The sequence below is a fragment of the Vipera ursinii genome (genome assembly GCF_947247035.1).
Source record: "Vipera ursinii genome assembly, chromosome: 5".
In the NCBI taxonomy this organism is placed as follows: domain Eukaryota; kingdom Metazoa; phylum Chordata; class Lepidosauria; order Squamata; family Viperidae; genus Vipera; species Vipera ursinii.
The window spans coordinates 39,076,405-39,087,888 of NC_139518.1; the positions used below are offsets into that span (position 1 = coordinate 39,076,405).

Here is an 11,484-nt window from a genome sequence, read left to right on the forward strand (position 1 = left end):
GCTAGATCTATTTGGAATAGTGCAACTCCATCTAGCATCAAAGATTACATAGTATAGAATCAGTGTGCACCCAAACCCCAAAGCACAGAATCTTGATGGGGTTCAATTGAAGCCTGTTGATTCTCATCCAGATCCTCACAGTAGTCAAACACTGGGATAAGATGTGACAGTATCATTTAATACACAACATCCATCTTGCCCATGTCAGAAATCCTCCATAAGTGCAACTAATGTCTTTTCCATCCCATATAGTAAGGGCTATAGGCCACATGATCAGGAAGATTTTAATGTGTTTGAGCAACATGGTGGAATTAAGGTAACATATGACATACGACCAACAATCTTTGCTGGCCTGGCGAGTTTCTAGTTGTTTTGGAACTGTTGGTGAGACCGTTAAAAGTCGTTGGCGCTGTTTGAATTTGTTCTACCAGCAGCAAGATCTGACTGCTGGCCCAGTGATGGATTCTACTGCAGATCAGGGCTGTTTCCAGAGGAGGCAGAGGAGGAGAGGACCTGGAGCTTATGGAGCGAAGGAACTGGATGAGGCTGTCTGCAGACCCAGAGGAAGAGAGAGAGGCTTTTGGAGGAGTTGGTGGTGGCGGCAGCAGCGTGCTCCAGGGGTGAAAAGAAGCAAGGCCTCTTAAAGGAAAAGGAAGAGTCAGGATCAGAAAAAGGAAAGGTGAGGTTGTCAGAATACAAGCGAATTTGAGGGCTAATCCACATGGAGCCCCATTTCCATCTGTCCTGTTTGCCATCGTTCACTCCCTAGAGACTAAAATGGACAATGTGAAATTTGAGTGGGCCCCGAACAAGAAGTATATATCGGAGGTGGTGACCCTTTGAGAGCTGTATGCAACGAAATTTCATTTTGATGTATGCCGATTGGTGTACATTCAAAGTGACAATAAAGTTATCATCATCATCATCATCATCATCATCATCATATCCCCATCTGAATCCATACTGAAAAGGATCCAGATAATCTACTTCATCCAAAATTCTCTAAGCTGCTACTACCTTCTCAGCCACTTTCCTGAAAAGGAGAAGTTAGATATTAGATGAAAATTGTCTAGTATGTGATGGCTTCTTGAGGAAGGGGAAAACCTATGTCTCCTTGAGAGGTAAAGGAACAGCCCCATCAGTCAAAGAAATCTTTAATTTTTGGTAGAATACACTCACACAACACCAACCCCTTCAGAATGCTTTAACAATACAGGAGGGTTATTTAACTAAGGAGAAGGTAATTGAGCTCATAATCCTAAGGACCTTGTATATATCATCAGCCCCAACAGATTTGAACCATTCCCAGATAGTTGGGCAAGATTCCTCCTCAGGCATCTCCTCTGGACCTGTAACAAGGCCAGTGCCCAGCTGTGAGCAAATTTAAGTGTCTTTGTCTCACAGATATTGAATAAATTCTTCCACATGCCTGTGCAAGGGTTCTTTGAGCTTCCTCTGCCTAAGAAGACATGTGTCACCTAAATCAGGGCTGCAGGTCAGCTATCCACAGATGCAATAACAGCAGAGAAGTACTGGTGCTTTTCTGTGTTGATTCTTTCCTCCCTTTGTTTGAACTGCAATGATATATAGTAAATTCAAATTGCTGCTAAAATATCTAGCTTTCAATTTAGCTGGAATGTCTGAACTTTTAGTTTTGCATGACTTGCAACCATTCTTTGAGAAGAAGAAACAATTCTGAAGACAAAGGCAAAATGGAAACAGGATTATAAAAAACAGAAGAGAAGAAATGGGCTTTCCTGAATGACTCAGCATTTGATTGTCTTAGTTTTGGATTTCTCTGCCTATTAACTAGTTCTATAGATGTTTTTGTTCTTAACATTGCTAAACCTATAAAATAGAATTCCCTACATTTTTCTAGCCAGGAATTGTTCTTATTCTACAGTAAGCATTTTGAAAGAACCAGACGAATACCTAGGCTCCCTGGGAAGTGCCTTCAGGAACCAATGTAAAATCTAAGGAAAGCAAAGAATATTTTATCTCCAACTTGTCACCTGACTTCTCTTTGTAGCCATTCTCAATTTATCAAAGTCCAAAGAAACTATTCACTCTCATATGCAGCTTGAAATAGAAACAATGCCCATGGCACTGCAGCATTTTGTTGCTGCTACCACAATATTATTTAAAGTTGGTCCTTAAGAGAAGCAAGTGTGTCTGAACAATGTCTGTGAACTTCCACTGGGAGCTGACTATCAGATACATCTAGTTGCATCTTACATTTAACACTGATTTGAAATAGCCAACTGTTTTTGGCAGCTTCTAGCCTCCAGCTATTGTGATTTAATCTGGGATATGTCAAACAGTGTGCCTTTGGGCCTTGGCATGTTGTTAACTCTATTGTTAACTGTCCCAGAATGGTAGAGAATATTGAAACATTACCATCTCTGAAGGTTTCTTAATGAAATCACTGGGCTTTTTCTAAAAGTATTTCTGTCTAACTTCTTGAATAGTTATGTAATTTTAACATGTGCAACAAATCTATGTGCTGAAGTTATTTGCAGGTTCAAAGACAACAAGCATTCTTTAATTAAATACAGTTTTGAACCTTGGAGGCAAGTATAAGAGAAAAACATATTTCATCAGTCTCAGTGGATTCCATTTTGAGTATTCATTGAAGCATTCATATACTGTTAACTTACAGGATATATAGGATGCATCAACTTTACATAGGAAGGAGTGATTTTCATCAGATACCTTTCAATGTTCTTATTTAAGCTCATATTCTGTTATCCTGTTTATGAACTCCAATAGCAAGTACACTTAACTGTTTTGAATCTCATCATCTTTCGTGATACAGTTCTGTTCATTTAATTCTATATACTTTGAAAAGTATGTCACCTTGAAGGACAAGCTCTGACACAGGTGAGATGTTGATATTTCAACATGTTTAATTGTGTATGTGTGAGAGACATAGAAAGTGTGCCTAGATAGATATAGATCTTCCTTTTCTTGCAGTGTAATTAGTTATCATTCAAATGGTACAAACTCAGCTCAGTTTAAGATAAATGTTGCTTTACTGTATTAAAAATGGCCAATATATCTTTGCTCATTATAAGCTGCCATCATTTGCTATGAATAATTCATGTTATTTTACTTGAAATCAATCCAAGGGTTTGGAAATTATAGAAAAGGCTAGAAAGCTTAGATTAACCAGTCATGTGATAAATTTCCATTGTGGATAAAATTGGAGTTCACAGGAATCAAGCTTGGTCCAAAATAAATGTAATATAATTAATCATTTGTGTTTCAGTTGTTTAAATAATCAGTTAAAATGTGGATTTGCAAATATATAGATTGGTGCTGAGGAAACAAAGAGGATGTTATGAGATGAACATGTTTCTAAAAGAGGCATCATCATCAAAGACAAAAATGCTTCCGCTTGTGTGAGAGAAGGTAGAATGCCTTCTTATTTGCATCTCTAGGATACAGAATAAGGTGGAATGCTCTAGTACCAGAGCACTCTGATATCTGTTGACGATTTTTCTACTCAGATTTTTGAATTGGTCAGATTACTGCAATGATGTCACTGAATAAACATCTATTCATCCTTATTTGTCTGAAAGCATGAGCTCATGAAATCAGGTACAAGTTAAGATCACATACTGTAGGTCCACACATCTCTTGCTTATGCTATGTGGGAAATTTGTGGGAAATGACTACACATGTTCACTTGCATGTCAACTCTCTCTATAGTATTGAATCACATATAATTAGGGCTCTGAAACACAGAATTGTCCTTAATTCCAAATATAGTTAATTAATTAGTGTTCTCGACAATCAAAGAGTAGAGACATAGAATTCATAGACAAAGGAAGCACAGGGTTCCGTCCTATATAAGTCTGAATAAAATAAATAAATAAATAAACTGTATCCATGTATGCATCCCCTCCGCCCCAGTTTCTCCAGACCAGGGAATACAAATGGAGGAAACTATTGTCTGGACCTCCATAAATTTCATGAATGAGTTAATACTTAAGTTTGATTTGATTTCATCAATACCTATAGCTAGACACATACTCAGTTAACTATCTCAGCTAACATACTCAGCTAATGATCTCAGTTTCTGTTAGCTTTTTTTAACTGAAACATTTTTTATTTTACTTCACAATTTAAAAAGGCTTCTAATTCCTGCCCTAAAGCTTACCTTCCAGAAAGTGTGCACGTGTTTGCTGTGGATGCAGTCATGCTTATGTACTGAAGTTTGCATTTATTGTTATTTTTTTAATTCTCACTTATTATATATCCTAAATGATTGTGGAAACTCTCTCCCCTCTCCACACAGTATCCATGGGGTCGCGATGGGTCAGACACAACTTCGCAATTAACAACAAAGTAGTAGTAGTAGTAATATAACACCCTCCATCTTTTTCAGTACATGCTATATACAGTATTTATGTCCAACACATACACACACACACACACATGTACACATGCAAGAAAGAGAGAAAAACTATCTACTAAAGATGCTATCTTTCCTATAATACATTCCCATAGAAAACTGAGAAGATGACATAGCTCTACAGTTTAGCTTTCAGGTATGTTTGTAAGAGACAGTGATGGCTCATTTAAGCCCTGAGGCTGGGAAAGAGTGTAAGACAATGAATGCTGCTTTTCCAAGCAAGGAAAATCAAGTCACAATTCAAAACCAAACCAAACCAGGACTGTACAGTCAGAAACGGATTAAATTATTAAGATTGGGTTCTTTGTTAGTTGTTCTATGAAATCTACTACCAAGCTTCCAGTTCAGATCCAGATAGTGGGAGGTAAAGAGTGAAGAGAGTTCCTGTGAATGGCAAACAGCCCAGGAGCCCGATCTCTGAAACTTCAGCATCACAAATTGCCAAACAGGAGTATTAATAATTAAGCTGCAATGTAGCTAAACTGAAAGAAAATTGCCTTGGCTGCTGAAGTACATTAGGAAATGATTACTGGGTTGCAGCAGCAATGACGGTGGGATGCAAAAATCCCATGAGGAGGAAAAGGAACTTTAAATAATTTTTCAGTTGAAGAGATAGAATAAGTTGTTAGATAATAAACTAGAAAGAAAAAGAAAGATCATGCCATTCCTAGACTTACTGCAATGCTTATGTATTTTTCTCTGTTATAACAAAATCTCACTCCATGTCTACAGAAATGTTTACATACAATGCAGTTATGTTTTCCAAAGAATGTAATTTATTCCTCCTTTTTTAAAAAAAGAAAAGAAATATCACAGGACTGCTAAATTTTATCAAAACTGACCATATGCTTCAGGCAAGGAGATGCTGAAGCCATATATTTTGATGTGTGGAACTCCTGCAAAGTGAACACTCTGCATTGCCAGGAATTATGAGCATCCAAGGCAACAGTCTTATCATTACCACAATTGTTCACAAATGCATATCTGTCTGGAGATGAAAGCATTTTTGTCTTTGTTGTCCACAGTGTAGTGTCAGTAATACAATTTTTGGTGTCAGTGTTGTTTGTTTCTCAAATTATGTACCTTCCAAATCTGCTTGCATGGCCCAGATACACCCATATCCCTGACCTACGATAAGACAGTGCTTTAGATCAGACATGTCAAACACAAGGCCCGCGGGCCACAAACGGCCCGCCATATGATTGAATCCGGCCCGCACAACTCTCCCAGAAATTACAAAGGTCCGGCCCCCACCACCTTGGCGCCGGCCCGGCTGAGCACCTGCTCAGTAGGAGGCAAGTGCACGTGGGCTGGTGGAGCCCAGCAACATTTGCAGCTCGTTAGCCCCTCGACAGCTCATTGGCCAGAGCCCAGGCAGCCTCCTCCCAGTTCCAAAAAAAAAAGTGGGACTAAAAAAATTCAATCGATCAATTCAAACTGCTCACAAAAAAAAACCAACTCTAAAAGTTCGAATTGATTGAATGAACTTCTTTGGTTTGTGGGACTGCCAAACTTCTTTGCTTCTTTGGACTGCACGTGGAGTCAACGGAGGAAGAAACAGGAGGAGTGGGAAGGTGAGTGGGACCTTTTTCTACTTGCTGTCCGGGTGGGGGTGGACAGTCTCTGGTGAGGGGATGAGGCGCCCAGGAAGAAAGGCGGACTTGAGGAGGCCAGAGAAAGAGCTCTGTTACTTCTGCCGGCACGCTTTGGCATTTCATCTCCTCGTTCGGGCGCTGCGGAGGGCGAGGCGAGGCGAGGCGCCCGGCCCGATCCTGCAGCGCCCCAGCCCAGACACGCCTGCGGGAGGGGAGCCGAGCTGAGCTGTTAATTTCCCCGTTCGGGTGCTGCGGAGGGCGAGGTGAGGCGCCGGGCCCGATCCTGCAGCGCCCCAGCCCAGACACGCCTGCGGGAGGGGAGCTCAGCGGTTAATTTCCCCGTTCGGGCGCTGCGGAGGGCGAGGCAAGGCGCCCGGCCCGATCCTGCAGCGCCCCAGCCCAGACACGCCTGCGGGAGGGGAGCCGAGCTGTTTCTTTCCCCGTTCGGGCGCTGCGGAGGGCGAGGCAAGGCGAGGCGCCCGGCCCGATCCTGCAGCGCCCCAGCCCAGACACACCTGCGGGAGGGGAGCTCAGCGGTTAATTTCCCCGTTCGGGCGCTGCGGAGGGCGAGGCAAGGCGCCCGGCCCGATCCTGCAGCGCCCCAGCCCAGACACGCCTGCGGGAGGGGAGCCGAGCTCAGCTGTTTCTTTCCCCGTTCGGGCGCTGCGGAGGGCGAGGCGAGGTGAGGCGCCGGGCCCGATCCTGCAGCGCCCCAGCCCAGACACGCCTGCGGGAGGGGAGCCGAGCTGAGCTGTTAATTTCCCCGTTCGGGTGCTGCGGAGGGCGAGGTGAGGCGCCGGGCCCGATCCTGCAGCGCCCCAGCCCAGACACACCTGCGGGAGGGGAGCTCAGCGGTTAATTTCCCCGTTCGGGCGCTGCGGAGGGCGAGGCAAGGCGCCCGGCCCGATCCTGCAGCGCCCCAGCCCAGACACACCTGCGGGAGGGGAGCCGAGCTCAGCTGTTTCTTTCCCCGTTCGGGCGCTGCGGAGGGCGAGGTGAGGTGCCGGGCCCGATCCTGCAGCGCCCCAGCCCAGACACGCCTGCGGGAGGGGAGCCGAGCTGTTTCTTTCCCCGTTCGGGCGCTGCGGAGGGCGAGGCGAGGCGAGGCGCCCGGCCCGATCCTGCAGCGCCCCAGCCCAGACACGCCTGCGGGAGGGGAGCCGAGCTCAGCTGTTAATTTCCCCGTTCGGGTGCTGCGGAGGGCGAGGTGAGGTGCCGGGCCCGATCCTGCAGCGCCCCAGCCCAGACACGCCTGCGGGAGGGGAGCCGAGCTGTTTCTTTCCCCGTTCGGGCGCTGCGGAGGGCGAGGCGAGGCGAGGCGCCCGGCCCGATCCTGCAGCGCCCCAGCCCAGACACACCTGCGGGAGGGGAGCTCAGCGGTTAATTTCCCCATTCGGGCGCTGCGGAGGGCGAGGCAAGGCGCCCGGCCCGATCCTGCAGCGCCCCAGCCCAGACACGCTTGCGGGAGGGGAGCCGAGCTCAGCTGTTTCTTTCCCCGTTCGGGCGCTGCGGAGGGCGAGGCGAGGCGCCCGGCCCGATCCTGCAGCGCCCCAGCCCAGACGCGCGCGCCCCTAGGAGCGGAGCCACTTCTGCAGAGCCACAAGAGTGAAGCAGCAGCCGCCCTCCTGCAATCTTGGGCAGTGCCCAGACTGGCTCCATCCCTCTTTCCTGGAGTTGCTTCTCCCCCTCCCCCGCATGTTCCCAGCCTGAATCACATGTCACTGGCCTCCTTTTCCGTGGACCATCCCTGCCAGTGCCCCCATGAGCCCCATCCCCTTGCCCCCTGGGTCCCCAAACCTCATTATGCTCAGTCTCTTGGTGGAAAATAAGTTGAAATCAATGGAGGGTTGCTTTGGGTCTCCCCCAAAGGACAGACTGACAGACCTTGAGAGAACTAATCAGCATTGCTTGCAAAAGCTAAATTTTGGATAGATATTTCAGGGATTTTGAACTCTATTTCTGGGCTTCATGGACATAGGAGAGTTGTTGGGAAAAAATGGAGCAAGTGGTTCCTTGTTTCCTATTTGGGAAAGCTGGATGTGTCTTGATTCCCCCCCCCCCCTTGCAAATATCAGAATCTGATCAGAAATGGAGGCTGAGTAGTCCTTGTGGCTGCTAGACCAGCTTCTGAGTGATGGTGGATTGCTGATTTTTTCCTCCATCCATACAGGATCTCTTGCATAAAACATATAATTTCAATTGTATCAAAGAGGGCTGCTTTCTTGCTTTCTCTCCACAGATGCTGTTATGTTGCTAAACCTACTCCAAACATCTGGACTTGCAGCATCTTAGGATACCTACCTAGTGTGCTCACAACTGCTTGCCTCACACAGTACCTGAGACTTTGAGCTTTCTGTCCAGTCTCATCCATATATTTATCTGCAGGGAAGAAGACCTGCGTGCCAATATTTAAATCCCCCAAAATGGCCAAACGGAAAGTGGACTTTGAAAAAAGATGCTTTCAAAAGAGGTGGGAGCCAGAGTACCTGTTTGTTGACATTGAAGATAAGGCTGTGTGCCTTGTTTGTGGAGCTACTGTGGCTGTATTTAAAGAGTATAACTTGAGACGGCACTATGAGACGAAGCATCAGGACAAGTACAAAAACTTGAACATGGAGCAGAAAGCACAGAAGGTGGAAGAGTTGAAAAAGAGCCTGATGTCACGGCAGCATATGTTCAGAAAAGCAAAATCACAAAGTGAAGCTGCTGTGAAAGCTAGTTTTATAGTAGCAGAAGAGATAGCCAAATCAGCCCGGCCATTTACAGAGGGGGAGTTTTTGAAGCACTGCATGATTAAAGTGTGCGAAGTCATGTGTCCAGACCAAAAGCAAGCTTTTTCAAACATAAGCCTAAGCAGAAATACTGTTGTTGATCGGATATGTGAGCTTGCCACTGATTTGCAAGGACAATTGGTTGAAAAGGGAAAAGAATTTATTGCTTATTCCCTTGCTGTGGATGAGAGCACTGACGTCTCTGACACAGCACAGCTGACAATCTTCATCCGTGGAGTGGACTCAGGTTTATGCATTACGGAGGAGCTTCTGGATATAACATCACTGCATGGCACTACCACAGGGAAGGACATATTTGAAGCAGTATCCAAAAGTATACATGACATGAAACTACCCTGGGACAAACTTATAGGACTCACAACAGATGGAGCACCTTCAATGTGCGGGGAAAAGAGTGGACTAGTAGGAAGGATGCGAGACAAAATGAAGAGTGAGAATTGCACAGGTGAGCTGACAGCATATCACTGCATTATACATCAAGAAACACTATGTGGCAAAGCCCTGAAAATGGACCATGTAATGCACACTGTAACAAAGACAGTTAACTTTATAAGAGCCAAAGGTTTAAATCACCGTCAATTTAAGACTTTTCTTGAAGAAATCAATTCTGAACTTGGTGATCTCCCTTATCACACAGAGGTGCGATGGCTAAGTCGAGGGAAAGTGCTCAACAGATTTTTTGAATTACGCATGGAAATTTGTCAGTTTCTTGAAAGCAAAGGAAAAGACTGCACAGAATTGAAGGATGAAAAGTGGCTGTGTGAATTAGCATTTCTATGTGACATTACTAATTATCTCAGTGCACTAAACCTACAGCTTCAGGGACGGGACCGTGTGATCACAGACATGTATGATGCTGTGAAAGCTTTTCAAGTAAAGCTGCGACTGTGGGAGACTCACATGCAGCAAGGAAACTTGAGTCACTTTCCCAGTTGCCAAACAATAAAAAACCAGGTCTCCACCACTGCCTTCTCAAATGCTGAGTTTGCTAATAAACTGAGCACACTTCAAATGGAGTTTACACGTCGCTTTGCTGATTTTGAAAAACAGAAATTCAGTTTTGGACTGCTCAGCAATCCATTTTCAGTTGAAGTGGAGAGTGCTCCTGTAAATATCCAGATGGAGTTGATAGAACTCCAATGTAACAGCACACTGAAGGGAAAGTACGATTCTGTAGGACCCGCACAGTTCACCAGGTTCATCCCTGAAACAATGCCCCAACTCCGCCTACAAGCTGCTCGAATGCTCTCCATGTTTGGGAGTACATACCTCTGTGAGCAACTTTTCTCTGTCATGAGGGTGAACAAAAGCGCACACAGAAGTCAGCTCACGGATGCACACCTCCACTCTATCCTGAGAGTATCCACCACTCAAAACCTATCCCCAAACGTGGATGAACTTGTAGCCAGGAAAAGATGCCAAACATCCAGTTCGGACAAAATGGCATGAGAACTAAAAAGCTTGTTTTTTTCTTTGTTTTAAATGTGTTTTTGCAGATTTATTTGAAATAAATAATTTATTTGTTCATATTTGAAATTTTATTCCTTTTTGCCCCACTCTTAGGCATAATACACTTCTGAACTAATATGATACAATGGTCCTACATGCAACTGGCCCTTTGAAGGCAACCATGATGCTTGATGTGGTGAAAGTTTCCAGGAAGCAGTTTCCTCCAACTTCTTCTGCCTTGAAAGATCTCTGGAGAGGAGCATGCAGGATTGGGAAGTGCTGCTCCCCTGCCTCCTCTTGCTCTCCAGAGATCTGTCAAGGCAGAAGAAGGAAACCCCCCCCCACACACACACACAAACACACACACACTTCAAGCTTGGAGACTAGGAGGCTATCTATATCTGAGCTAACAAACTACCAATCATGCCTGGGCTTGGGAAGAAGGCCCTTTCCATCCTCTGTGGATAAAAGCCCCTAAACGTGGAATATAGTGCGTGTGTATGTGCACATGCTTGGCTGCAGAAGTTTGGGGAGGTGAAGAGCTTGTGGGGCAATGACATGTCCCCACATCAAATTAGCCGGTGCAACTTGTTCTCTCCTGATCCAGGTATCTCGAGTCAGCTGCGCTGAGTGAGCAGCATTGAGATGGCCACGCCCACTTGGCCACGCCCACTTGGCCACACCCACTTGGTCACGCCCACTTGGTCACACCCACCCGGCCCCCCGAGGGCAGCCATAATGCTGATGTGGCCCTCGATGAAATTGAGTTTGACACCCCTGCTTTAGATGAAACCTGCTGGAGGTGTCTGGGGAGAACAGATAAAAGCTTTCAGCTGAAATGGATTTTAAAGAAAAAGATCTGAGATGGGGGAAAGGGAGGGACAGAGGGGAGAACCACAGCTGTTTTCTTTTATGTTCACTAAAGCTGCTGTTGTGTCTATTTTTTTTAATTAAAATGTTTTCTGAAGTTGATGTGATTTGTGGCTCTCTATCCTTTATTGAGGGATGTTGATCCATCCAGCTTGCAGCCTGGGGCAATCTAGAGCCCAAGGCAAAAAAAAAAACCTGAAGCTGCCAAGAGAGGGACTGAGGCTCAGGTGTTATCTCAAGAGATTATTTGTCCTTTCATGGCCTCACTCTTATCAAATGGGATAAAGGGGAAGGAAAAGGAGCCACTCTTCAGCTGTCAATCACAGAGTCCAAAGGAAATTGAAAGTAAATGAAATATGTC

At 45.4% G+C, this 11,484-nt stretch overlaps 1 long non-coding RNA gene across 1 annotated transcript; it reads left to right on the forward strand.

Moving 5' to 3' along the window:
- The first annotated feature begins 9,543 nt into the window (after positions 1–9,543).
- LOC310641792 lies at positions 9,544–10,329 on the forward strand. Its single transcript, XR_014492776.1, has 2 exons — positions 9,544–9,758; positions 9,937–10,329. It is a non-coding gene; the product is annotated as an uncharacterized lncRNA (long non-coding RNA).
- The last annotated feature ends 1,155 nt before the right edge of the window (positions 10,330–11,484 follow it).